Here is a 26026-nt window from a genome sequence, read left to right as displayed (position 1 = left end):
TCACTAAAAATCAGTGATGATCATGTCGTAAATTGCAAAAAAAGTGTGTACACTTGACGTGGAATGACCGATAAAGGAATATATGGCTTAGATAATGGACAAACCCCACGAGGATTTTTTTTGTATGACACATGGACAGAAAAGTTCAGGGCTACACGCATAGATGGCGCTTTTTTATTTAATTAATCTAATTTTCATTTGTACCAACCTTCAAAACACAGCTGTCAAAATCTGTTTTTTAGTTGGTGAGTTATTGTTCTATGTGTGTGTCATTTCCGAAAAAAGTGGGATCAAAAATAATTTCTTGTTTTAATTTGACATTGCTTCTTTATTTGAGAAAAATACCACTTAAGACTTAAAAAATGTTATGAGGAATCCACTCCATAACGTAAATAAATATATGTAGGACATATAAACAGTAATAATTTATAAAAAACCAATTTTGAACAGGGTGTTAATATATGATTATCTGAGATGGTAAATAGATTGTATTGTATAATTTGAATGAAAAAGTTCAAAATGTATTTTAAACTTTTAAATAATAAAAATCTGAGACAATCGTTACAAGCAATGATGATTAAATGAGTAATATATATATATTCAATTTAAGGAATTAATAATATCTTAAAGCTATGTAGCAAATATGTTGTAATCGGTAGTTAAGGCTTAAATAAAGTGTTGCGTTAACCATAAGTTCTTATTTAAATTAGAATCTTCTTTATTAGGAGTATGTAATTGAATGATTAAATCTTTGCATTAAAGGATAGAATAAAATAGTTATTTTAGTTGATTTTTTATTAAGATATTTTCCATAGATAGGTACTGTTGGAGAATTTTCCGTGGGATAAACTTGTCTTGAGATTAACTTACTTTGGGATGAATTTGCTTCAAAATTAACCTCCTTCATGATGAACTTGCTTCGGTATTAAACTGTCTTGAAAATAGGGAGGTACACTTTCTGGGGTAAAGAACACAGTAAACTTTCCGTACATTGGCCTATACATTTACAACACCCTCTAAATATCAATAAATTTTGTACAAAAACGGAAACAAAAAAGTTGGAGGTTGCAACTTTATCCGATGGCACTTCGAACATCGTCAAGCACTTGAGATCAACTGATCATTTAATGTGTTTTCAAGCGCCTAGATGATTGGCTTGGCAGTAAGGCTCGTCCTTGAATAGGTAGGCTAGTCTAGCTGACTCCCAAAGATACCAAACACTCATTTAAGGTCAATTCGTCCATGCCCATAGATAAATTTTCCAAAAAGGAAGTCCATAGACGGGTCTGAAGGCTGGTGGGGAGAAGTCAAAGAGATTTGAGGATAGGCCATTCTTGACTGAAAATTTATATTATTCTTTTCAACTTTTGGCCACCCTATTGTCCGAACCTAAGCATGCAAAAGTTGTGTAAGACTTAATCACTACTCAGTATTTTCTTGACTGACGGAAAGGAAATTGATTCTGCTGTAAAGTTTGAAAAACTTTCAATATTGTACATTTTTTTAAATAATCAAAATAGGAAATAAATTTAGTCCAAGAAGGTTTTCCTAATTTCAATTAATTACAACAAACAACAGTATTTTGGCCTGCAGGTGGAAACTCAAATTTAATATTGTTATTTAAGCCGTAAAACACGAAAATGGAATCGCTTGTGAGTTTATAACTATCAATTAATTTGAATTTGAAGCATCTTTAAACTTCTTCTAATCCTCTCACATCTAAATTATTTATTATTTCAGTATATATTATACGTTATTAACTCTAAATATTATTGTTATCTATATATTCAACGTAGCCTTGCCAGCGTATTTTATTTTATTTCTTAATGAATATTAAAAAAACTAAATTGACCAAAAATCAATCCAAATCCACTTTTTTTAAAGGCAATTTTTTAAAGTGGAACATAAGGTATATTCTATATCTTCAGCTAGAATATAAAGCACTTGTAGAAAAATAAAAAATATATTAGCTTCTAAGTAAGCTTCATTTAACTCGATTTTTTGGTGGTTTTATATATTTTTATTAAAATTAATCAAGATAAAATAATTGATAATTTATTTTTCAAATGCTGGAATGTTTGCATTAATTAATTTGTTATTTGCTTTGATTTTCATCTATATAGTTCTTTCATGTCGAAACATGGCAATGAATAGTAGTTATAACTTAAAAAAAAGGTTTGAAAGGTCAAACCGATATCCTTTGAAAGTTTTAATGATCATATTCGTGTTCTACGCCTTAAATAACAATAAAAAATGTGGGGTTCAGCCTGCAGGAGCTCCAATACCTTCATTTTGTTGGATACAACAACCATCTTTCTAATGGAAAATTTTGAATCTTCTTTGGTTGCATTAATGTTGGTCAATATACTGCCATTATGGTGGTACCGGAGTATTACTGGATTTAAAACGGCATTTTACTAAATTGGTACTTTAATCGGTACAAACCTTAACCTACCGTTGATGTAATAGGCCAAATTTCTTCGATATGACATTGTCCTTAATAAAAAACAGGCTAAAATTAAAATTATGCTTTATAAATATGAATATCAATTTTTTAGTTAGGCCCAATCATAAATAAGTGTGTGTGAATTGCCCATAACTACATTGGTTATGTGTTATTGATGTGTAAGTCCTTATTTATTGGGTCCAGTCAAGTCCAGTTTTAAGACCTTCGTCCTTCGGACTGCCATTACTAGAACTGATATATACAAAGAAATTCAGTTGAGTTACGTCATCAAACCCAAATTGATTAGTTTTGGGACTGATATAAAAGGCTGAACATGACCGGATCAAGAATGAATTGGATGGAACTGCAATCTTCAGTCCTAAATAAGGACCAACACCATAGCAGAAATAAAGATACCAATTTCAGTACTGAAACCGCTACGAAGATATTGGCATCGTGATAACACTACTTTTTGAATATTGATTGATATTTCGTTGTCCATTCCTCTAAAAATGAGGGACATTGGAAGATCTAAAACATGGGGTCCTTTTTGAGAAAGAAAAAAATACTAAGATTCCAATTATTAGAGGGAAAACCTACTTTCGACGGCTCTAAAAGTGAACTCCTTATTTCAGAAACATACCTAGAAGTTATAAGATTACTTTATATCCAAGGGAGAAGTTATAGGATTATTTTATATCTAGGGAAAAAATGCAATGACTTTCGAGTTCGAATCAAGTCATGGGTTTTGATTGTGCTATTAAGTCGAGTTGTATGTCTTAAATATATAAACTTGATTCCGGATTCCCACCTTTGTCATACCTGTGTGTACAACTATCAATATTATGTATCTCAAAGTTTATCAGCAATTTCGTTTTTTTGTATCCTCTTCATTTGACAAGAAGAAGTAAGAAATGAAAATATTGAGTTATTTTGAAAAAAATAAGGATAATAATCTGAAAAAAGAAACGAACTTTATATAAAATTTAAAATAATGGATAAGACTTTAGATAAGGTTGAGGGAAAAAGATTGTGTAGCTAAAGCTCACACAAAGAGTGCTCAAGAAACTAAATTACTTCTTGGCTCATCAAAATCATCAACCTGTTTTTTGATATTTTATTTCATTCTTTAGGAGAGAAAATCTTAATATTGAGCAACTACATTTGAGAGTGCTCATGAAAAACAAAGAAATTTCTTGAGAAATTTCATCTATACTATGAAAGCAAAGTGTATATGTTCATCGATGCTTATTAATGTCGTGTACTATAGCTAGTTCTCTAATGGATCGTCGTGGTAAAAATATTTCTCTTTGAACGATTAATTTTCGCATTTTTTTATAGGTTTTATTTTTTAAATTGCGTAATAAAATAAAGATATATATAGAGTGAGGACTCAAAAATTAGAATACACTTCCAGGCCGTCTAGCATCTGTTTTAAAAGTGTGACAATTCTGTACTTGGAGCCATTCGAAAAAAATAAAAAAGAGCTACAGTTTGATTTTTGTTTTGTTTTTGTGCAATTAAAAATGTTCTAGCAACAGGAAAAACGGCAAAGGGTGTGTTATATCCTCCTCCTTCCCCTTCTTCAAAGCCAACAAGAAAGTCAACATGGACGTCTACTACAAGGTCCTCAGGTACCATGTCTTACCATGGTTGAAGAGCACGTTCTCCAGGGACAACTATGTGTTTACCAATGACGGTGCCCCGGTACACACGTCCAAGAAGGTGCATCATTTCTGCAGAGAGAACATTGCTGCCTTCTGCCTGGGATACTTCTAGTCTTTGTCCCCACACGACGTGAGCCCCCTGGACTTCGCTGTTTGGTGCATCTTGGAGGACAAGAAGAACAAGATTTCTCACCCAAATATCGATGCCCTGAAGGCTGTGATCACGGAGGAGTGGAACAACTTATCCTTGTACTTCATCAAGGCCAGCTGTGGGTTTCTGTACGTCCCCAAATTGAAGCCATTATTCAGAATGGAGGAGACATAATGAATAAAAAGTGTAGAATTTTTTTGAATTTCCAACTTTTGCTTCAAAAGTTTGACAAAAAAATGGCAATAAAAAAAAATATGGAGAAATAAAAACAATATTTAAAATTTTTTAATTTTTGAGTCCTCAACCTGTATACCCTTTCTGTAAAACATGTTATTTTATGTTATGTTTTTACAAAAATTACATTAAATATGTATAATAATAAAACAAAGTTTATCTCTATGCATTGGGGAGACAATAAGTTATTTTTTTAATTTTTTGGAAAATCAAAGGGTAAAATATAACTTCTATTGGTACAAAAACATTTGAGAAAGTTTGGAATGTTTTAAAACATATTTAGAGTAGCTCAACAATCTTAAAGTTTTAAAAATTTACATTTTAAGAGAAAAACTGATTATTTGCTTGAATAATGTCCATATACTTCAAATTAAAGTTTTTTGTTAATATATTAAATTGAGCTTAATAAATTTGCAATACAATATATTATATAATAATTTCGAAAAAAAACTAATTGTATAAAATATGAAACACTGGTTTGTAAAAATAAAAGAAATCTCACAGGCGTTAAGTTCAACTCGTATTTTAAAAAAAAGGAAGTACTTTATATAAAATTAATAATGAATGTAACTTTAGATGAATAATATTGTTTTTCATTCTTGAGGAGAGAACATTTAAGTATTGAATAGCTAGGTGTGAATGTACTCATGAAAGGGAGGGGGGAGTAACACTGAAGATGTCTGTGGTAGTTGTATTATACATTTTTAAAGCAAAATGGGTTTGTTTTTCGACGTCTAATAACTCAGAGTGAAGAAGTGTACATCAACTAATATATACAATATTTGTATTTATGTATTATTAAAAGTCAATTACAGTACATAATTTATAGGTACATTTTTATAGCATTTGAGTCTCGAACTCCTACGAAGTCTACAAATATGCATCTTATATATGTGGACTTTTGTCTGCTATGTAAGTATATATTCCAAAAATCGTGGATGGATTGAATAAGTTTCTTTCTCAAGATATATCCATCATATATATCTTTTCAGTGTTGACGTTGATTGATTTGAAAATTATTCCCGTCAGTTCCTTCTATGTACATTAAAATGGGTCTTTTAAGTATGGTTTTAAAATGTTTAGTGTCTCCTCTCTTTTTCTGAAAAATATTGACGTAAGTTTGGAGTGCAATACATATTTTTTTGACTGATGACGGTGACTATATATTTGATTCCATGTCGGGCCGATCAGTGACTAGTCTAGGATCGGTCCTAGTAATGCGTTTCTAATCAGTCTTTTCTCCCCCCTCCTCAATTCAGTATTATTTTTATAAAAATCAATCCAACCTTTATCTCCCATTCAACAGTCCAAGGAGCCATTAGTCGATCAAAAGGTACTTGCTAGGACTGAAAAAAATAATGATGAATGATAGCACAATCATATACAGCGCCCGTCAGCAAATCGCGAAAAAAATGGTGCAATGCCTTGTGGAGGCTCTGGGGCGTTGGTAGAAAAATACGTGTTAAATCTCTTAATTATTTACATATTCAACTAAAATTTATCCCAATGCCCACCTTCTGCCTCAAACTTGGCCTCAAGCCTGTCCTTGAAGGTACTGCAGACCCTCACAACATAGTTGTCAGATTTGACGGCCCATTTCTCCTCAGCAGCAGCTATAAGGGCGCTGACAGACGAGTGTGGGTTGGAAAAGGCTTTACTTTCCACATAGTCCCCGATTTTATAAGCTAGGAGAGCACAGTCAGGGGATTATGGAGGCAGAAATTGGATGAAGAATTAATGACTCTTTTTTGCTTATCGAATCTGCTGATTTTGGCCGATTCTTGAGTAGCTGAATTTACATTCTGACATAAGAGGTTATACCAAGCCTCTAAGACACTCAACTCCCCTCAAATTAATAGTGATCGTCGGGGTTCAGTATTATTTTACCATAAACTCTCCTTTGTGGCATTTATTCATTTGGTTTTGAGTAGTTTTCTCCTATTCAATACATAACGATTGTTCCATGTATTAAAATAAGAGATGCCATTGCTCAAGCCCAATCAGAAACGGGTAAAACTGTGACTTTTTCTATTTCCATCTTTTAGAACATAGATATCGCAATGAACAGGACTCCAGACCTTGTTTTAGCTCCTACCATAGAATTGGCTCAACAAATTCAAAAGGTGGTCATTTCTCTCGGAGATTATTTGAAAGCCGCTTGTTATGCCTGCATTGGTGGTCGTTCCATTGCGAGTGATATCCATGTCCTGGAACAGGGAGCTCACATCGTTGTTGGAACACCTGGAAGAGTATTCGACATGATTGCTCGAGAGCATCTTCGTACTGGACACATCAATATGTTCGTCCTCGATGAGGCCGATGAGATGTTAAGTAGATGATTTAAGGAGCAAATTTATGACGTTTTCTGTAATTGAAATCAAGATATCCAAGTTGTTCTTATGTCGGCTACCATGCCTGACGACGTCTTACATCTCACCAAAAGATTTATGAGAGATCCCATTCTCCTTGAATATCCTTGTCCGTAAAGAGGAATTGACCTTGGAAGGTATTCTCCAGTTCTATGTGTTTGTAGAGAAGGAAGAATAGAATCTCTCAAATCTCCGCGATTTATACGAGACTCTAACCATTACTCAAGCTATCATCTTTTGTAATACACGCAGGAAAGTTTACTGGCTTACAGAGAAAATGGGTTAAAAACACTTTAATGTTTCTTCCATGCACGGTGAAATGACACAAGAGGAACGTGAAGTGATCATGCGTTAATTTAGAAGTGGATCTTCACGTGTATTAATTATTACAGATTTGTTAGTTCGTGGTATCGATGTGCAGCAAATTTTCTTGGTTATCAATTATGATTTGCCTCTCGATAAGGAAAACTTTATTCACAGAATTGGTCGTGGTGACCGTTTCGGTTGTAAGGGCGTTGCTATTAACTTTATCACAGAAAATGATAGAATGGCTCTTCAAGATATTGAAAAAAATTATCATACCCAGATCGAAGAGATACCAAAATATGTAGTGAATTTTATAAGAATATATAGCAGATATAAAAATTAAATAAAATTTTGAATAAAAAACACAACATCTCCTCTTAGTCACTAGCCTGTATAAATAAAAATATTTATGTTTTTATTGATATTTTTTTGTTCAATTCGACTTAATGGGTTTCAATGACTTCCTAAAGGTTAAGACTTAGGTAAAATTGTAGCTCAATATTCAAAGATTCATTGAAACAATTTTTTCTTTCAAAAATAAACTCTTTATATTAATATAATCTGTAATGTATCTCTCAACCTTTCTTCCAAGAAGAGTAAGAAATAAGGTGCAAAATCAGTAATTAGTTAGTCTAAAGGACTCACGGGAAAGAGTGGACAGCAACAACAAAAAATAAAGGTAAAGAAATAAAGTCTTCATCTACAGTTGTACGACTGATATATAGTTCTTATTCTGTCATGATTTATGGTTTAAAACGGTTATTTTTTATAAAATAGTTGTTAATATTTCGTTTTATTATCTTTATTACAAAATTCAAATAAAAATTTAAAAATAAATCTAAATATATTTAAGATAGTGTATTTTTGCAAATAAAGATTTATTTGCCAATACTTAATTGATACAATAAGAGAATGGTACATATTTTAAAACTTCAATCTCAGGGGTTTCTTGGATAAAAATGTCTGATGAGAGCGGGTTTTGAACTTTGTGATCCGGATAATCTTCCTTATTTGATGCCTTACGAGTTTTAGTAATTGCGTCTCTGTTTTGGTTTAATGGGAGCTTTTATTTGTTTTTTATCTTAGAATGTTCAAATAAAGTAGGAAATACATTATATAACTAACGCCACCGTCCTTCTAGAGACTTTCGCAGAAACATTGGTCCATCAAAGTGAGCCTAAAGTGAATAATTAGAGTATGAAGCCCAGTAAAATCCTTATAAAACAACCTATTAATTTACAATTTTAAGCCAATCAGTGAAAAGAAGGAAAAAACATGGTCTTCTTCTACTGAGTGTCTACTCTTTCCCTGAGTCATTAAGTTTTTCTGAACAATGAGACTATTCTTAGATTTCCCATAACTAATTCTACTTCAACCAATCAACACTAATAAGGAGAAGATAACTAGAACGTAGTTATGGAAAAAATACCAATATCGTATCATGTAACCTTCTTCCGCAACTGATAAAAGAACCATAACAATTGTCCACTATGCAACTATTAGTTAATAAATAGTTGTCAAATGTCCCACAATTATAATAATATAATGCGGTGTTTTCCACGTCAAAATAAAAATTAATAAGATCATTTGTTTTTTTTTTGTCTATATTTATTGATAATTGCTTATAACTTAACAATAGCTAATTCGAATTCAATCAATCAACGTTTGGATCACTGATAAGGAGAAAATAAGCAGGAAAATTGACAACTGATATCAAAATCTTGTCTTGTCAAAATTCCTCGAGTAGTCCTATGTCATTGACTTCAATAACCAAATGTTGTACAAATAGTTTTCGGACGAACTGTGTAGTTCAGCCTCTCGACCTTCAAGTTGTATTCGAAGACAACAATAGCTGAAATATATCTCTCTATCTAAATAAATTGTACAGCCTTGTTAATATAAGAATACTTTGTTGAAAACTAATTACTGAGTTTTTCAACACATCCAACATCGCCATAAATTAGAGTCCTGCTTGTGGTTTGGGTAGACATTATTTGTTGGAGTTTTAAATGAAGACATGAACGTAAATGGTTTGTAGAGAAATATAGTTCAAAATGGGAGAGTCAAGTCCGAAATTAACCTAGATTAGCCTCAGCTGATAGGCGATCTGGCTGAAGCAATTCGTTTATTCGTAGTACAGAAATGTAAACAGTTTGGAATTGATGATGCTGTAATGAGTAGATCTGCAAAACTGGCTAAATCTTATATGTTAGTACCAACTTTGATTATTTTAATTTGATATTATTCAATATCAAATTATGCATTATAAAGTTATTTCTAAGCTAGTAAATGTGTAATTTCGATAGAAGCATCCTCCAGGCGTTGAAAGGAGGTCTCAATCTTGATTAAAAGAGATTATAAGAAGGAGATTTCCATTTTGGACGGTTTATGTGCTTAGTCCGTTGATTGAACTTTGGAAAGGTTGGACTTGTAAGTCCTAATTTATGGCGTAAGGACACTTTTTAATGCTGAAAATGAGTTGTTTGACAATTTTTCTTACCACTGTGATTGGACGAGATTTAAAGAAGGACTAGTTTATTATCAATAAAAATAAAAGGATATTAAAGGGAGTACCTCCTAACATTATATACAGGAATACATTAGAGGTGAATTATAATACGTGAACACAACACGAGACTGAACATTTTTGTGCTAGTAAGGACACGCCGTGTTATACCTGTTCATAGGTTTTATGTATTATATAGTTATATCATTTTGATATTATGATGGGGTTTGTTATACATCAAATAATTGAAACCATTGTCCATTGGTCCAATCTGACAATTTAAATATGAATATATGTTCTACAATTATTAGTTTATTTTTAAAATAAAGGTATTACGTATTTTATCTCAATTTGTAGATGCTTTTATTTTGATTAAGCTAAACAAATATCTTGTAAATATTTGTTATAATATGAGCTTCATAACTATGGCTCCAAATCTGAAAGATTTTTTAACCTGTGAGTTTCTTAGTTGTTGGCAGCCTCAACAGGGTTTTTTATTTTCTAATGCTGATATCATTACTCCTTTATTCTTGAGAGGTGAACATCTAAGACAAAAATATCTGTTATGTATCACCATTGTTTTATTTATATGATGTAGGGATTAGTTTTAAGAATCAATATACCTTTCAGCATTAGTTAATATATCTTTTATATATTAATCCCTGATTCAGTGTATGATTGCATCCCCATTGCAATAGTATCATTTACATGCTCTTCCCTCGGTCCGTTGCTTTCCATAATAAAGTAATTTTCTTGGGACACTACATTAACCACGAGTGTGGGTGTTTTTTTTTTGCTTTTACTACAAAATTTAATTTATTTTTTCAAATTGTTTCCAAAAAAAAATTTAAATTTAAAATTTAATTTAGTTTTTCAATTTTTATTTTCCAAAAAAATTAATTTTCTGTGAATACCTATAAATTTCTGAAATTTGTCTTCTGAAAATTCAATATTTGAATTTTTTTTCAAAATCTTTAATTTTTTGAGAAAAAATATTGATTTTTGAAATTTTTATTCAAAAATTCAATAATTATTTTCAAATTGTTTTTTCAAAAAAATTTTATATTTAAAAATGTCTTATTTTTTTCAATTTTTTTTTCCAAAATTTTTTTATTTTTTGTGAATAGCTATAGATTTTTGACATTTTATATTTGAATTTTTTTCGAAAATATTTAATTTTCTGTGAAAAAATGTGGACTTATGAAATTTTTATTCAAAAAATAATATTTAATTTTTTTTCAAATTTATTTCAAAAATTTAATTTTTTTTTTTCTCAGAATAGCTATAGATTTTTGAAACATTTCTCCGAAAATTAAATATTTGTAATTGAATTTTGTAATTTTTTTTTTTTTTTTTTTGTGAAAAGCTGAGAATTTTTAGAATTTTTTTCCAAAAAATTTAATATTTAAAAAATAATAATATTTTTAAAATCTTTTTTTATAAAAATCCCAAAGATCGCCCCCCCCCACAAACACAACCAAATATAATTCTGCAGACGCCTCTAGTGCTCATGAATGACGAAGAGGTGAAACTAATAATTTGTTAGGAATTAGTATTAGTAGTATAGAACTCCGAATATAATTGATGATCTAAAATGGGAAAAATCTCACGAGTAATTAGATTAAATGTTATGACACTTTGCTGCTCACCTCTCAAACATCAATCAAATAATTAGGCTTTCTATGTTAATTTTCGATTTCTTTTTATCTTTTAAGAATATATACATGTAATAGCACACAATAATCCTTTACAAATTTTTTGAAGTGCTTCAGTCGAGGTTTTTGCATTCTAACAAGGTACGAAAGTAAGAAAAATGTAGGTAAACTGTACAAGGTGGTCCAAAATTATAGTCTTATTAAATTTCATGTAATTAAATCAAGCATATTGTGTGAAGATATTTCGTTTCCCAAGTCAGAAATATAACAATAGCAGTGTGGGCCTCAGCGTAAGTACAAGGGACATTAGGGGCCCCTGCTCCTCCAAAACGATGCGTGTGTCTTCCAACTGAATAATAAAAATAATTGAAATGTTATTCTACTAAAGCTTCATATTTTTAACTAAAATAAAAATAAAAAAAATAAAAAACACCTCACAAAATATCGGAAAATAAAAATGTCACCTAAAACTAGTGAACCGGAAAAGAAATGTCATAGTCACGGTCCTGGTCCTTCCTAGAATTTGGAGTGAACATTGGAGTACAACATTCTGAGATAACCAGAAATTTCAGCTATAGTTTATAATCTATGTTTGATTTATGAGCCTTAATATAGGCCCCGATATGACCTTTTGTAAATAAAATCTGTCAATTTCTCATTCTATTATTGTAAATATCCCTTTTGGCTACATTTAAATGTAATTTAGGACACATCCAAAGGGTTCAATAGAATAATTTGTTAATAGAAATTGACGAAAATTCGTCCAAGAATATAAATGTTGCAAACAATGATTCTAGACTACTTTATGTTGACGGGCCACATATATAAGATTTGATATTGTATGAATTGTCAAATTATCAAAAAGGAAATTTGATTTTTTTTAAAACATCAAATGTTGAATATAAGGACTTACTCACGCAAATTGTTCAGGAGAGTAACGAACCATTTTATTCCATCATCCCATTATGTCTATTACATAATTTAAATACATCAAATAAATTAGGGGAAAAGGAAGCTTTATGTACAACCATAACTTTTCTCTATGGAAATGACTAGAAATTGGTACCATTAATTATTTGAGTGCCGAATGCCAGTACACACGAGAAAGAGTTTCTGTAACTGGTTTTATATCTTTCCTGGAATGAAATTATGCTATCAAAAAAGGAGATCCTTTGATGTTCTTTTACCTTTTCAGAAGAATTTTTTTAAACAATATTATTATTTGAATAAAGAAATGCTTAGGTCTCTAAAAAATATCCTTCTTCAGGATAACTTTCTACTCAGTGGTCCATTAAAATCTGAACATAAATGAATTTTAAACTTTAACAAGATATAATTAATTAAATAACAATAGAATTCCAACAAAATTAATATTATAAATAGATGTGTATCTGAGCTATCTTAATCATTAATGTAGCTGCCCGTAGCAGCAATGATAGCTTCCAGGCGGTGGCAGAAGGCCTGACACCTGTTACGTTTTAGTTAATATCAATAAATACATTTCAAACACAAAGAACAGACTGACTCATTATTTTATTTATTAATACATATTTACACATACTTCCTATTTACACGTTGATATTTATATCAAAATATTTCCCTCAAAAATACGATCTTACTCGAATTCTTTTCAACCTTCTGACTCTGAGTTCATGTGTATTTCCATTGTCTTCCAGATATTCCATTTCTTCCCCTTTCTCCAGCCTTAAGAAACGTCTATTTCGCAATATAATTCTTCCTGTATTTAATCAAATTTGGTATTTTTTTCATTTCCAATAATCTGTCCCTCATCCAACCATCGATTATTCTTGTAATTTTGCACTATCACCTCCATTCCTATTTTCAACTCCGGTAAATCCCTCTTATTATTATTATTACGGATTTACTCCTTCTCCCTTTTTGTTCTTTTTCGGATCTTGGACCATAGCTCTTCCAATGAATAGGTAAACACGATCTTACTTGATGACCAAATAAGATCTCATTTGGTGATCTTTCATCTGCCTTTGGAGTGTTTCGAAACTCCAGAATTCCACGTAAGAATTCATCAGAACTACATTTTCCTCCTGTTTTGACTAATAGATTCTTCATACATTTCACCAAACTCTCAGCATATCCATTACTTTTTAGAGAATAGGGTGAAGAAGGTCCCCATGTTACTCCCCACACCTTCAAGAATGGCTAAAAATTCCCCGGAACTAAACGGAGGGCCTTGATCTGTTCTTATTTTCACTGGAATCCCGGTTTCAGAAAATATTTTTCTTAATGTCACTATTACTTCTCCCGAAGATGGAATGCTTTTGAATTCCTCTACATATAGATATCCTGAAAGGCGATCTCACTATAACAAGTAATGGTTTCCTCCATAGTCAAACAAATCTACAGATGTGCTCTCAAATGGCCTCATTGGTATGGGGTCCCTCATCATCGTTTTTCTGGTTAACTAGGTAATCTTTCTATACATTTTCTACATGTTCTAATTATTTCTTTAATATTTGAGTTCATTCCAGGCCAATAAATCGTCTGCCTAGCTCTTTTTTTCGTCTTCTCGATATCTTGATGTGAACTGTGCAATCCCTGAAGAACTTGAACTTGCCCTCTTTTGGAATTACCAGCCTATTACCATATAAAACAACAAGACCCTTTTCAGTAATTAAATCATTTAATATCTTGGAAAATGGTTGTACTGAATCGTTTATACAATTGTCTTCAACTCCATTGACTAAATATTAATATGTTTGATCTTTCATTGCCTCTTTTCTAATATCTTCTATTATTGGATCAACGAATCTTTCTTCATCTTCGAAATGAGTAGCTCTAATAGCAGCAACTTTAATAACTTGTCTTCTGCGATATTCAACATCTCCATCGAACTCTTCGTCTTCCTCGGAATGAGACACCGGTGATCTCGATAATGCATCTGGTACTTCACGATATTTCCCCTTTATCCATTTCGTTTCAAATAAATACATTGATATTTTCAATTTAAATCTAATTAGTCTAACATTATCTAGTTTATCTATGGTGTAATTATTAAGAATAGGAACAAGTGGTTTATGATCCGTAATTACACTAAATGTAGGTAAGCCTGCTAGATATATGTGACATTTCTTAATAGCCCAAACTACACCCAAACATAATTCTATCAGAAAGCATCCTGTTTCAGCACTTGATAAAAATCGGGAGCCATATTGAATTAATTTCTATTCTTCTTTGTGCTTCTGACATAACACATATCCTAATCCATTTATTCTTGATGCATCAGTTTGGTTTCTTATCTTGGATCGAACAGTGCTAATATTGGTGGTGAAGTTAAAACTTGTTTAATTTTCTTCATTGATAAAGAATGATTTTTGGTCCACACATACTCTACTTTTGACGATAAATTCTCTCTCAGTGGACCTACAACTTCAATAATTCTTGGTGAGAACTGTCGCAATTGATTCACTAATCCCAAAAAACTTCTCAATTTCTTTCTAGATGATGGTTCTGCAAAATCTTTAATAGCATTCAATTTACTTGGATCCGCTTCAATACTCTTCTTGGATAAAATATAACCACAATATTATAATTTAGGTGGTGCAAATACGAATTTAGCTGGATTGAATGTTATTTTGTTTTCTCTACATCTTTGTAGGATTCTACAGACATTCTTGATATGGTTTTCGAAGTTGTGTGATACAGAGAGAATGACATCTACGACTTTCCAATGCCTCTTCTCCACGAAGACAATATGCGTCCCCCGTTGCTATGAATCCCATCGGAGCTCTATTCCAAAAATATCTACACCAAGGAGTCATAAAACACGTCATTTCTCTCGATTTTTCTTCTAGTTCCATCTGCCAATATCCCTATTTTGCATCCAATGTTGTAAAAAACTCAATTTTTCTTGGATTACTTGATATTATGTCCCAAGGTGTTCTCATGGAATGGATTGGCCTCTTAACTTAATCATTCAATTTCTTAAGATCCACACATATTCTCACTTTCCCACAAGGTTTGGGTACAACTACTAATGGATTTCACCAATCTACTGCTTTATCACCGACTTTACTTATTATTTTCATTCTTTCTATTTTGTTAATTTCTTTATTTACTTCTTCTCTATAGGTAAATGGTATGTTTCTTGCAGTATTAATTGCGTATGATTGATAATCTTCTTTAAGACTTATCTTCATTGGTTGCCCCTCCATAATTTTCAATTCCTCCTCATCGTAAAATACATCTCTAAATTCTTCCATCGATGCTTTTTTATTTTAAATCTCTATCTCTTCTGTTTCCATCGATTGCACCACAGCTACACCCATTTGTTTTGGAAAATCTTTTGAAATGATGCGCAGTTCTCTACTAACTCGTCTAGACAAGAATATTTCTATATATAATTACATTTTCTTAATTTTTTCTGAATTTAACGCTAAAGTCATTCTTAACTTTGCAATAATTTCTAATTGCGATCCATCATCACCTGAAATCTTCTCTTCTTCGTAATTTTTCATCCTTTTCTTATTTAATCGCATCTTCTTGGCAAACTCTATTCCTGCTACAGTAACTTCTGATCCTGTATCGGGAACTGCTTTAATTTTACCAATAATCTTTCGTTCACAAATTACATCCAGTAATACCATTTGATTATTGTTATCTTCCTTAATCCCATTGATTCTTATTGCAGCGAATCGTTAATAATCTATTTTGGACTTGCAAGCTCTTTGATCATGTCCTATCCTTCTACATCGATTACACTTCTTTCCAAATGCCGGACATTTTCCTCCCTTTCCATGATTGTTACCTCCGCAATAAGAACATCCCATGCATTTTTGACCTCTTATCCCTTAAAAACTTTGTTGCTTTATACTAGATATTTATCGTAAAGATTTTCTGGCCAATCCCTCTTCCTGGACTTTTCCCTTCTCTTCACTGCGGCAGATAAAAATTATTTCTGCAAGGGATAACTTGGGTGATTTAGATAATAATAATTTCTCTGTATCTTCATTTCTTATCCTCAGTATAATTAAATTTGACATCCAAGCATCAAACGTCATCTCACGTAATCCAACGTTTTTAGCTTGAACACATAATGATATGTAGAATTAATCAAATTTTTCATCCTCTTTTTGTATTCGTTCCACTAATTTTATTCGTTTCAATGTCATATTTTTTTATTTTCTTAGGTAATTTTCTATAAGTACCATAATTTCTTTTATAGAATTTTCATTTTCAATGTTAATTCCTATGGTGTGATTGATTTTATTCAACATCTCCGTAACTACATAATGATTTAAAAATTGTTTTTTTCTTCACTTCTGTTTGGTCATTCATCCCCAAAAAACAAAAAAATATATATATGAAGGAACACGCTACCTAGAATTACTAACTTAAACTGAATTTATTTTAACAAAGTTCTCAAATAACATAAAAGGGATCTCAACTTGTCTTGTCCTAAAAGTCCTATAATACTCCCCCAAGAGTCTGCGTCAATTAAGACCCATTAATTTCTGTGTAAAATAATTAAATGAGGTTCAAGTGTGTCTGAGCACCCCCCTCCCCCCTAATAGACCTCCTGATCCGTCTGATGGGAGTGAAGAAGGAATGCCTCGTATACTTTACTCGAGAACTGTTAAAAAAGGAAGAAACTAGAAGATGAATGAAAGGAAATAAATTTGACTGGGACAAGAGGTTTAAATGGGAGATCTTTGTCATCATGATTGAAGATAAGTCTTTTCTCATTGAAGGAATAAAACATGTTGATGTATACGAAATGGCTATTCTTTTTGGTTTTAAAGAACATGAAATAGACGGAGCAAATCCAATGTTTTGAATGAATCAAGTTGGATTCTACTCAAAGATTCCTATTGATATAAGGGGGAGAATTGAATACCTCAAGAAAATACAAACATATAGAGTTAAAAATATTTAAGGAAACTTTGTCAATGTAAAACTAAGATTAAAAGGAATGGCCAAACTTAGTGTTAGAAAAAACGGGTCATAATCACAATGACGTATTAACAGCACCAGAGATACTTGATTTTTGAAGAGCCCTTTAAAACGGTGAATGAAGTTAGAGCGGTTGAATGGTTTAAGCAATTTGGAGATGTGGTTGAGCATTATCAAAAAAAGAATCCGTTAAATGAAGAGGCTGAACTTAAATACAAGAATTATAAGGATGTATGGAGAGACGAAGACTACGTTGTGGAAGTTGTTGCAGATCCTGCCTGTATACCACAGATAGTTCCTTTGTATGGTTACTTAATAAGAATAAAATTTAAAGGGGCCATGCTGCAGTGTCAAAACTGTTATGGTCTTGGACAAACAAAATATGGTTGTAATAATGCGAGATTGAATATCCAGGAATATGCCAACATATTGCAAACTATTGCTGAATTATTTTTTAGTGATAATAAAGAAACTGACTCTCCGTCAAATCCATCTCTTATTTTAGAAGGAGAAGCTCTTCAAAAATCAAGTATCTCTGGTGCTGTTAATACGACGAAATCAAGTGAGATCTCACCAGCTATCGTCAATGTGGTCGGATCGGCAGTTGATACTTCTGATGAAATCATTGACAAGTCTGAAGTAGAAAATATTATTGAAGATATTGATGTGGACCTTAAGGGACAATTAAAATCATGAAGACATGGAAATTGAGAAAAATAGCAACGCTCCTTAAGAACTTAATGAAGAAGGTAATGATGCCCTTGACTCCTCCTCAGTGAACACAGTTGAGGTAGTTGATAAGTCAGTGTGTGTTCAAATAGAGGGCGAAGTGGTAAAGTCTTCTCCAAAAGAATACTTTGTTCCATTTTTAATAATTGCAAGCCAAAAAAACTGCCACTAAATCCAGATCTTATCCTACCTTTTGGGACGAAGGCTGGTTCGGTTTCTAAATTATCGTATACAAATACGGGTCTTTCACCTCAAAAAGGTCCAAAAAAAATTCCAAGGAGTTATCTCTATGGGTGATAGGAAAAGTGACCCTATAACTTTGAAAAAGAATTGTCGGTAAGGGTATCCTTCAGCTCCCTTACTATTTGTTGCTACTTTTAACGATCTAGCGGGTTTTATTTTAAAGAAATTCATGGGATTTGGTCTAGATTTTGGGAGCTCAAAAAATTATTGATGTGGTGAGACAAAATTGCTATAGTGAGTTTTATTTTAAAAATCTTGTAAAACCCAAAAAATTGGAATGAGTGGCTTTATCAAATAATATTGTTTCGATTCACGATTTAGGCAACAACTTAATGTTCAACTGTGGTAAATTTTTTTAGTTTTTTAAGTTTTAAACCTACCGATATCATGGAAAAAGATAATTTAGAGATCAATTGCGAAAATTAATGATAAAAAAAGTTTTACTTCGCAATATCAAATCCCCACAGGATAACAGAGCCCACGGACTATCTACCCACTGCTCAAATGAGGCACACAGAACTTTCAACGAGGCGTCTGTTGTAAGGACTAGAGGTATACTTTCGACACGAAAAGCTAATAAGGTCTACTCCAATAGGGCAATATTTATTTTCGGAAAGCCTTATCAAGCTCGGCTTCCCAAATAAAATTTTGTATGCTTGAACAGATGCAGTTTGCCTTTGTATTGTGTGAGATTGGTTACAAATCAGGAAGATTATTGCACCATACCGAGAAACGCCTGGAGTTCCTATTGAGACTTAGAAGGAGGAAGATCCCTTATCGCTTCACACGATTATTTAAAGGGGAAATTCCCTTTGCTGCCACTCTATGTCCAATGAAATACAATGCGGGTTTTCCCCATTCACACTTCAGAATGTCCATTAAGCGCTGAAAGGATAGGGCAAAGTTTTTCAATCTGAATGGTAACTGAGTTTACTCGAAGGGTCCCACTAGAGTTACAATGGCAGTCTTGTGAGGAACGAATTACTCCAGACTGTATAGTCCAGCAATCACCCTCTTAAGAAAGGTGAGCTTTTGCCCGCTGAGTCTTCTAGCCTTAGCAAAGCACAAGGGGGGACGTAGCTGATGATATTGTGCGTCACAGAGTGTTTAGGAGGTACATGTGCAGTGACATCAGAAAACAGCGAAGGAAAACTGATAGTAAACCTTTCTTCAAAAGAGAGATGAAAGGTTAGAGAATTTTAAATTTTAAACGTTCTGATATTGGAAACAATCATTAATTTTTCATATCAATAAAAAGCTTTTCTCTCTTAGGAAATTGGCACTCAAAATAGACTGGGCCTGATCAATAACGTAAAAGGCCCAAAATTATTTAGTTCCCTTCAAAAATATTATCATCGAAGAAATTCCCAGTGGAATAATTTTCTGTCTTCCGAACGTTACGAAAGTGGGAATACTTGATTTGTTGGATATATGAGGGGCTAATTTAATTGGTTTAATAGACACTTGTGCGCCTGAGTCGATTAGAAAGTTAATGTTCTTGTAGTGGTTCTTAATAAAAAGAAAATTGTTGTTTGATTTCAATTCCTCAGCTCTAAATAGCTGATGACTAGAGTTTTTTGCTAGAGTAGGTTTGTCCGTTCTTACTCGTGAAAGTAAGAAATTAAAATTAATTCTGAACTCTTCTGCTTGATATAAAACAAAAAATAAAGACTGTAATATTATTAGAATTATTCTCACTGCATGTTGATGTTGGTATGCCACTTTCAAACCTCTTTTTCTAAGAGATAGAGTAAGTTTGATCGACTTTACGAGGAAATTAAGAAAATTAAAATTAATTCTCAATAATCCGCTTTTTTTTAAAGGAGATGATTATGGGGTTTAGAGAAGAAGAATATTGAAATTGAACTATCGTTCGCTCCTCTTTTATATTATGGGTCAAAAATCCTTTGTCTCATCCTCTTTTCTTCTTCCCTAAACCTTATTATCCCTCTTAAAAAAATGTGTACAAAGATACATACTAATATAAACAACGGAAATCATTCTTAAATTTTACGGTCTTTATTTTCGTTTAATAAGAATGAGTCGTTTGTTAGTCAAAAAATTGGTTTTCAGAAAAGCACATTCATTCAGACAGAAAAACTTTGCTTTATAAATATAATATTAAAAGTGCAATTATAATAAACCTGTAAAACAAAATTCCGGGCAATAAATAGCCTTGGTCCATAATCCCGATTATTATTGTTAGTGTTAGTCGTAAAACACGAAAATGATAATTAAAACCTTCAACAGATGCAGGTCTGGCATTTAGAGCCTTTTAAAAAAATTTAGGCAAAATAAGGGGTAATTTTTTTTTTTCACAAAGATTGATTTTCTTAAAAAAGGTCACTGGGGGTTTTTAATAGAAAATGTAAGATTTTGTGAATAACGTTGGATGTTGGAAATTTTTTTTTCAAAAAATCTAATTTTTAGTAAACATTTCTGATATTTTTTTTCAAAAAATAGTAAATGAAATTTAATTTTTCAAATTTTTTTCAAGAAAATTTTAATTATTACCAAGCCCCCTCTCCCCTCAAAACAAAAAATAAAATCCTGCGGACGTCCTTGGGGATTTTTTTCTTATCAATTTTAATATCAAATTATATACAACTGATTATAATTTGTATCATTTATATATTTTCTTGCCTTGCCTAAACAATAAAAAGTTAAACATTAAAAAAAGTAAATCATTTTGTAATTTATTTATGATTAATAAGGAATTGGGATTGTCCATAAAGATGGTCTCAGAATCGGCATAAATTTAGTATTGGTACATATCTAACTAATACCTTTTTTAATTAATTATTGTTAACCTGTACATATACAATTCCCAACAATAGTCTTATAGTTTGAAAGAATTGGATAATTCCTAACTGATTTTGGGTTGTTTTTTTTGTTTGTTTTTCTGGGGGGAGGTTACAATATATACTATAATAAAGGTCATGACGTTTCATTTGATCAGCCAAAAACAACTGTTACAAAAAGTGGAGGGGAAGAAAGAAAGAAACAAGGACATATGCAAGAATTACTCTGAAGTGAATCCTCAATTAAACTCCATGTCCAACAAGGACTTACAATTATAACTCCCCAACAAATTCTTAAGGCCTTTTATGAGCACAAACGAATGTTCAATCAGATTTTTAATATAATTGAATGCAGTAGCAAAATAAATTAACTACTCAGGAGTTAATTAAAAATGAAAACAGCTGAGGAAAACAAAATGCATTCTTCAGATTAACAGTTCTAAGAAAGCGGGCCAACTACAAACTACACACGATTGATATCCCTACTTATTAATTATTCCTTCTTATTTTGAGAATTCAAACATATTAGCAAGCAATAAACACTGTATAGTTTTTATGGTGAGTTGCAATATTTGATCTTTTGAAAAATATTCGATTATATTCGATAAAAACTTAGATATTTACAATATTCGATTTTTTCATTGTTTTCTACAGATAATTTGAAATCTCAAAAAGCAACTACATTAAAATTTTCCTATTCTAAAATAATAGCAATATCTAGTTTTTCTTGGTCTGAATCCTATAAAGTCTTGACATCATTTTGATACCTGCATCCATAAGTCTATGTAGGTTTCATATTAGGGTGTCTTCGCCACAACAATAGTTCATAGATACATATGTTGCTTAGATAAAGGAATTCTATTTTATAGGTCAAAACGAAATAATAGCAACAATTTATATGTACATATGAATTATTTGTTATTTAAAAACACAGGTGTTACAATTCAAAAGACATAAGGTTTTTTGGCATCTAAACCCCTCTGTTACCGTACACATTGGTGATGCATCAAATATTCGCTTTCGTATTTGTATCTGAGAATTTTCTGCATTGTAGAAATATTTGTAGCCATAAACTTTCATAATTCATATCCGAATAACTTTCCTCAAATTTCAGATGTAAAAATTCGCTTTCAAAGTTAAATCCGCATTTTTAGATATTCGATACATCACTAAATGTACTAAAAATGTGTATTGTGAATATGCAACGTTGTACTTAGTCATTAGAGTGAACACTACATATTGTTGAAATGAAATAGTATGAAACTACACAATTTAAGTATGATTATGGGATATTTTAGGATTACAAAAAAAGTTTTGGCTTCTCTCAAAATGTTTCCAAAACTTGCCCGGCCGTTGGAAAGATTTTGATTAATTTGACTAAGTTTCGAGAATATATTGATTTTAAATATGCAAAAAAATATTTCACCTATGGACTCTTCTATATTGTCTGTATCGTTACACTTATACTCCGTTTCCTATACGACAGGACTACAATTTCATTTTGATCCCTCAACGTATTGATAAATACAATTGGCCATCTTAATATTTAGATGGAGAAAATTTGGCTATCATATAAAAATACAAATTTATAGATACTAGTCCTGGTACGGTACGGTGTTGTTCCGCAGTTTGGTTCGTTAACATAAATAAAATTCTTCTTTTTTTTAAAGATCTTTGTAATTTTTAAACCCTAAAATAATATTTAGGACAGGGCACAACTTTTTTTTTTTTGAAGATTACCGAATTCTTCATAAAAAAAGTTTTGGTTAGTTATCTTTTTCAATTTGATTTGAAGAAAGGGAAATTCTTTCTTAAGCCATTTTGAATGTTTACGGTTGAATTTTTGATAATTTGTGAATCATGGGTCGTCTAAGAACTGTCGATCAATATTAAAAAAAAAAAAAAAAAACATAACCTAACATCAACAAGTGAGCTAAAAAGATTGAAAGGAAATATAGCTGATTGGATTCTTCATGCAGAAGTTACTTCCTTGACTTGTGATGCTAAATTATCACAAAAAACCTCTCATTCTTTTTTCTTATAAGAATTGGTTCAGTAGAAAACAAAAAAAAAAAGTCTACACCAACCTCGTTGGTGGCTTAGATCTTAATAAATCAACCAAAAAGTGATTCATGCGAAACCCTTTACTTCGTAGTCAAGGGAGGGATTTCGGTACAGTTTGGCGACATCTTCGAGAAGCACCATGAAGTCGAATCAAACGAACTGTAAATGTTCTTCTGCAAAGAGGGATTGGAATCTTGATTCCGCTTAAAATGTTTAACAAAACAATTGTAAGATGCTTTGACTCAATGGATTTTTAAACTATTTTACATATTATATTTTTAGTACATAAAAGGGATAACTGCGATATTTAATAACTTGAGAAAATTCCATTTTTTTTAAAAATTACATATTTTAACTGTAATTTTAAATATTTATATGCATTTAATTACGGGAATAGGCCGTAATGATAATAATAACAATAGAAAACAAATTATTATAGATATTCTTTGGAGGTTTGCTAATGTTCTGAAAAGAGAATTTGTTCGGAGCAGTTCTAAAATCCACTTACTACACAGGGGTACTGCTAGCTTTCATCATTTAGAGGGGGGGGGCATACCCTAAAAAATTATCATCAGTGTTGTAAAATTATTTAAGTCAATAGGTTTTTATTATATATATATTAGCAGAGGGTGCATGCGTTGAAAGCCTGAATGAAAGGGAAAGACACACAGTATGAAGGCAGAAGACAAGAGACATAGAGGGATGTAGGAAGAGACAGAGGAAGAAGTGAACAGGGGAGAGACGGAGAGAAGAAAAAATATATGGAAAGATAGAAGAGAAATGAGCGTTATTTTCGTTCAAAAAAGGCTTTCATGGACCTCTGAGCTCCAAAAATAATTTCATAGGAATATGCTTGGCTATTTTATACGTTTACTTCTTAAATTTTAGACTGATCTGTTCGACCATTTTGGATTCTATTTGTGATAACACCAAAAACAGACATATATATATATATAGAAGATATGATTTAAAAAAAAATTGGGTGGAGTTTCAGAAACTTTTTAAGGGGGCTTGAGCTCCCCTAAAAATCTCAATAAATTTTGCAATACCAAAATTATTCAGCAATATTGAAGAGGCAAAAGTTTAGACATCTTGCTTTGTTCAAGTAGGGATTTTGTAAATATAATGAGATAAAAGCTTCCAAACATTTGTTAGACCATAGACGACTTTTTATTTTCCGTAGACCTATTATATCTTCGTACTCTTATTAATTCAAATGTTTTTGACAGCTTACACATGGGTTCTGACGTTGATAGGGTTCTTTTTAAATTGGACAGTTATTATATAAGAAAAAGAAAAGGGGAAATTTTATATCAAAAAACACCAAATCCATGTGCATATTAAGATTATTACGAACCAAATCAAAAAATAGGAAGATTATAAATTATGTAAATGAAATTATAAAAAAATAATGAGTGAGTCAGTAATTGAAAGAATGAATTTGACATGTTCATAGCAATTTGTCCAAACTTGGCTTCAAATTAGTAACGTTTCATCTCATCTCAAGTTATCACGTTGAATGATTTGTAATCTTTTTTTTTTTCGTAAAAAGATTAACAACCGTGATCAAACCCCTTTCCACGATGTATGGGGACGGAAAAGCTATCAATAACTTTCTTGCAATACCCTATAAAGTAGGAATAGGGAACTGCTAAAGTTACAACTGATGATAGCTCTTTCAAAACTGCGCTTTAATTACATTGTCACAGTGCATTTCTTCTTGTAACATATGTGTTTTCAATTTCATTGTATAAGTTTGTCATCCATGGTGGTATATTTGTTTTAAAATATTCAGGAAGGACATTTAAGTATTGAAAGTACACCAAAACCTCATTATCCTGAACGTTTGTCGACGACAAATTGGGAAACTGGAAAAATGGACACCTTCCCATTTTCGGCCTCATCAAATCAATTTGACTAAGAAAGGCTGCTTACACGAAGCCCTTTAATAGAATTTCAACAAAAATTAATACTTTAAATAGATATGTGTGTGTGATATCTCTTAATCATCAATGTAGTCGCCCTTAGCATTAATGGTGGCTTCCAGGCCGCGACAGAAGGCCAGACATCCGCTGCAGATGTAGCAATCTGTCATGGCGTCCCACTGCTGGCTGTCGGTTGCTTTCAGGGCCTCAGTGTTTGGATGACGGACACTGCAGGCCTTCATATGTATGCATCCTCGAGGGGGTTGGCATCAGGGCTGTAGGGGGGCTAAAAGTGTTAGCAACATTTTTATTACGATAATTATAACTATATTAACTGTTCCATAACTATATTTTACTCTTATAATTACAGATATAAATTTTATAAGTGTCATTGTAAAACATAAGGAGAAAATTTCTTTGGTCTTATCTTATTTTACAAATAACATTTGATTTCTTTTTTTTTTTAAGCAAAAATTTTTTCCAATTTTTAAAACTTGTTTTTCCTTTTCATATAAATAAGCTAACGGATATATTCAGCATTACAAGAAGTTATTTGTTTAACTATGTACAATACAAAGTCTTTCAAGGTGTTTGTTGATCAAATTTATTGTATAGTCAATTTGAAAAATATATCTTTTTGTTTATTTTATTGACTAATTAAGCCCAAATTTAAAGTTTAACATTTATTTTAAGATACAAATTATAAAAAAAAAGTTTAGAAGGTATATTCCGTATAAAATTCTAAAAAAAGAAAAAAAAACATTCAAAATTGTAAACTCAGATACAAAACCTTTACTAACATTTTTTTTGTACTTCCGTCTTATTTTATCAACTAAGCATCCAATCAGAGATATAAACAATACGAAATGCTGTTATTTTAAAGAAAAAAGGAACCGAAAATGAACGTGGTCACCCAGACAATTTCAAGAATGTTTGGAATGAGAATAGCTTAGCTCTCATAACGTTTGATTAAACTAGCTCCAAGCAACTGTGAGATGAAGG

General features: G+C 31.7%; 2 long non-coding RNA genes and 1 pseudogene across 4 annotated transcripts; 2 read left to right on the top strand and 1 right to left on the bottom strand.

Annotated features, from left to right (window-relative positions):
* The first annotated feature begins 6390 nt into the window (after nucleotides 1-6390).
* Nucleotides 6391-7516, top strand: LOC121117587 (eukaryotic initiation factor 4A-I-like; annotated as a pseudogene).
* A 2455-nt stretch (nucleotides 7517-9971) lies between these two features.
* Nucleotides 9972-13093, bottom strand: LOC121118671 (uncharacterized). 3 transcript variants are annotated; one of them, XR_011780313.1, is made up of 5 exons: nucleotides 12954-13088; nucleotides 12252-12470; nucleotides 11329-11683; nucleotides 10303-11268; nucleotides 9972-10224 (listed from the first exon to the last, which is right to left on the bottom strand). It is a non-coding gene; the product is annotated as an uncharacterized lncRNA (long non-coding RNA). The 3 variants fall into 3 exon arrangements; XR_011780314.1 differs by lacking the exon at nucleotides 12954-13088 and adding an exon at nucleotides 12522-12942; XR_005864528.2 differs by lacking the exon at nucleotides 12252-12470 and having other exon boundaries at nucleotides 9972-10239; nucleotides 12954-13093.
* Nucleotides 13094-13227: 134 nt separating this feature from the next.
* On the top strand, nucleotides 13228-16681 carry LOC121118670 (uncharacterized). The gene is made up of 5 exons (XR_011780312.1): nucleotides 13228-13367; nucleotides 13443-13778; nucleotides 13842-14754; nucleotides 14812-14907; nucleotides 14969-16681. It is a non-coding gene; the product is annotated as an uncharacterized lncRNA (long non-coding RNA).
* Nucleotides 16682-26026: the final 9345 nt, after the last annotated feature.

The sequence above is a fragment of the Lepeophtheirus salmonis genome, chromosome 5 (assembly GCF_016086655.4).
Source record: "Lepeophtheirus salmonis chromosome 5, UVic_Lsal_1.4, whole genome shotgun sequence".
Taxonomy (NCBI): domain Eukaryota; kingdom Metazoa; phylum Arthropoda; class Copepoda; order Siphonostomatoida; family Caligidae; genus Lepeophtheirus; species Lepeophtheirus salmonis.
The sequence above is the reverse complement of the archived record's forward strand: the minus strand, read 5'-3'. Positions and strand labels throughout refer to the sequence as shown.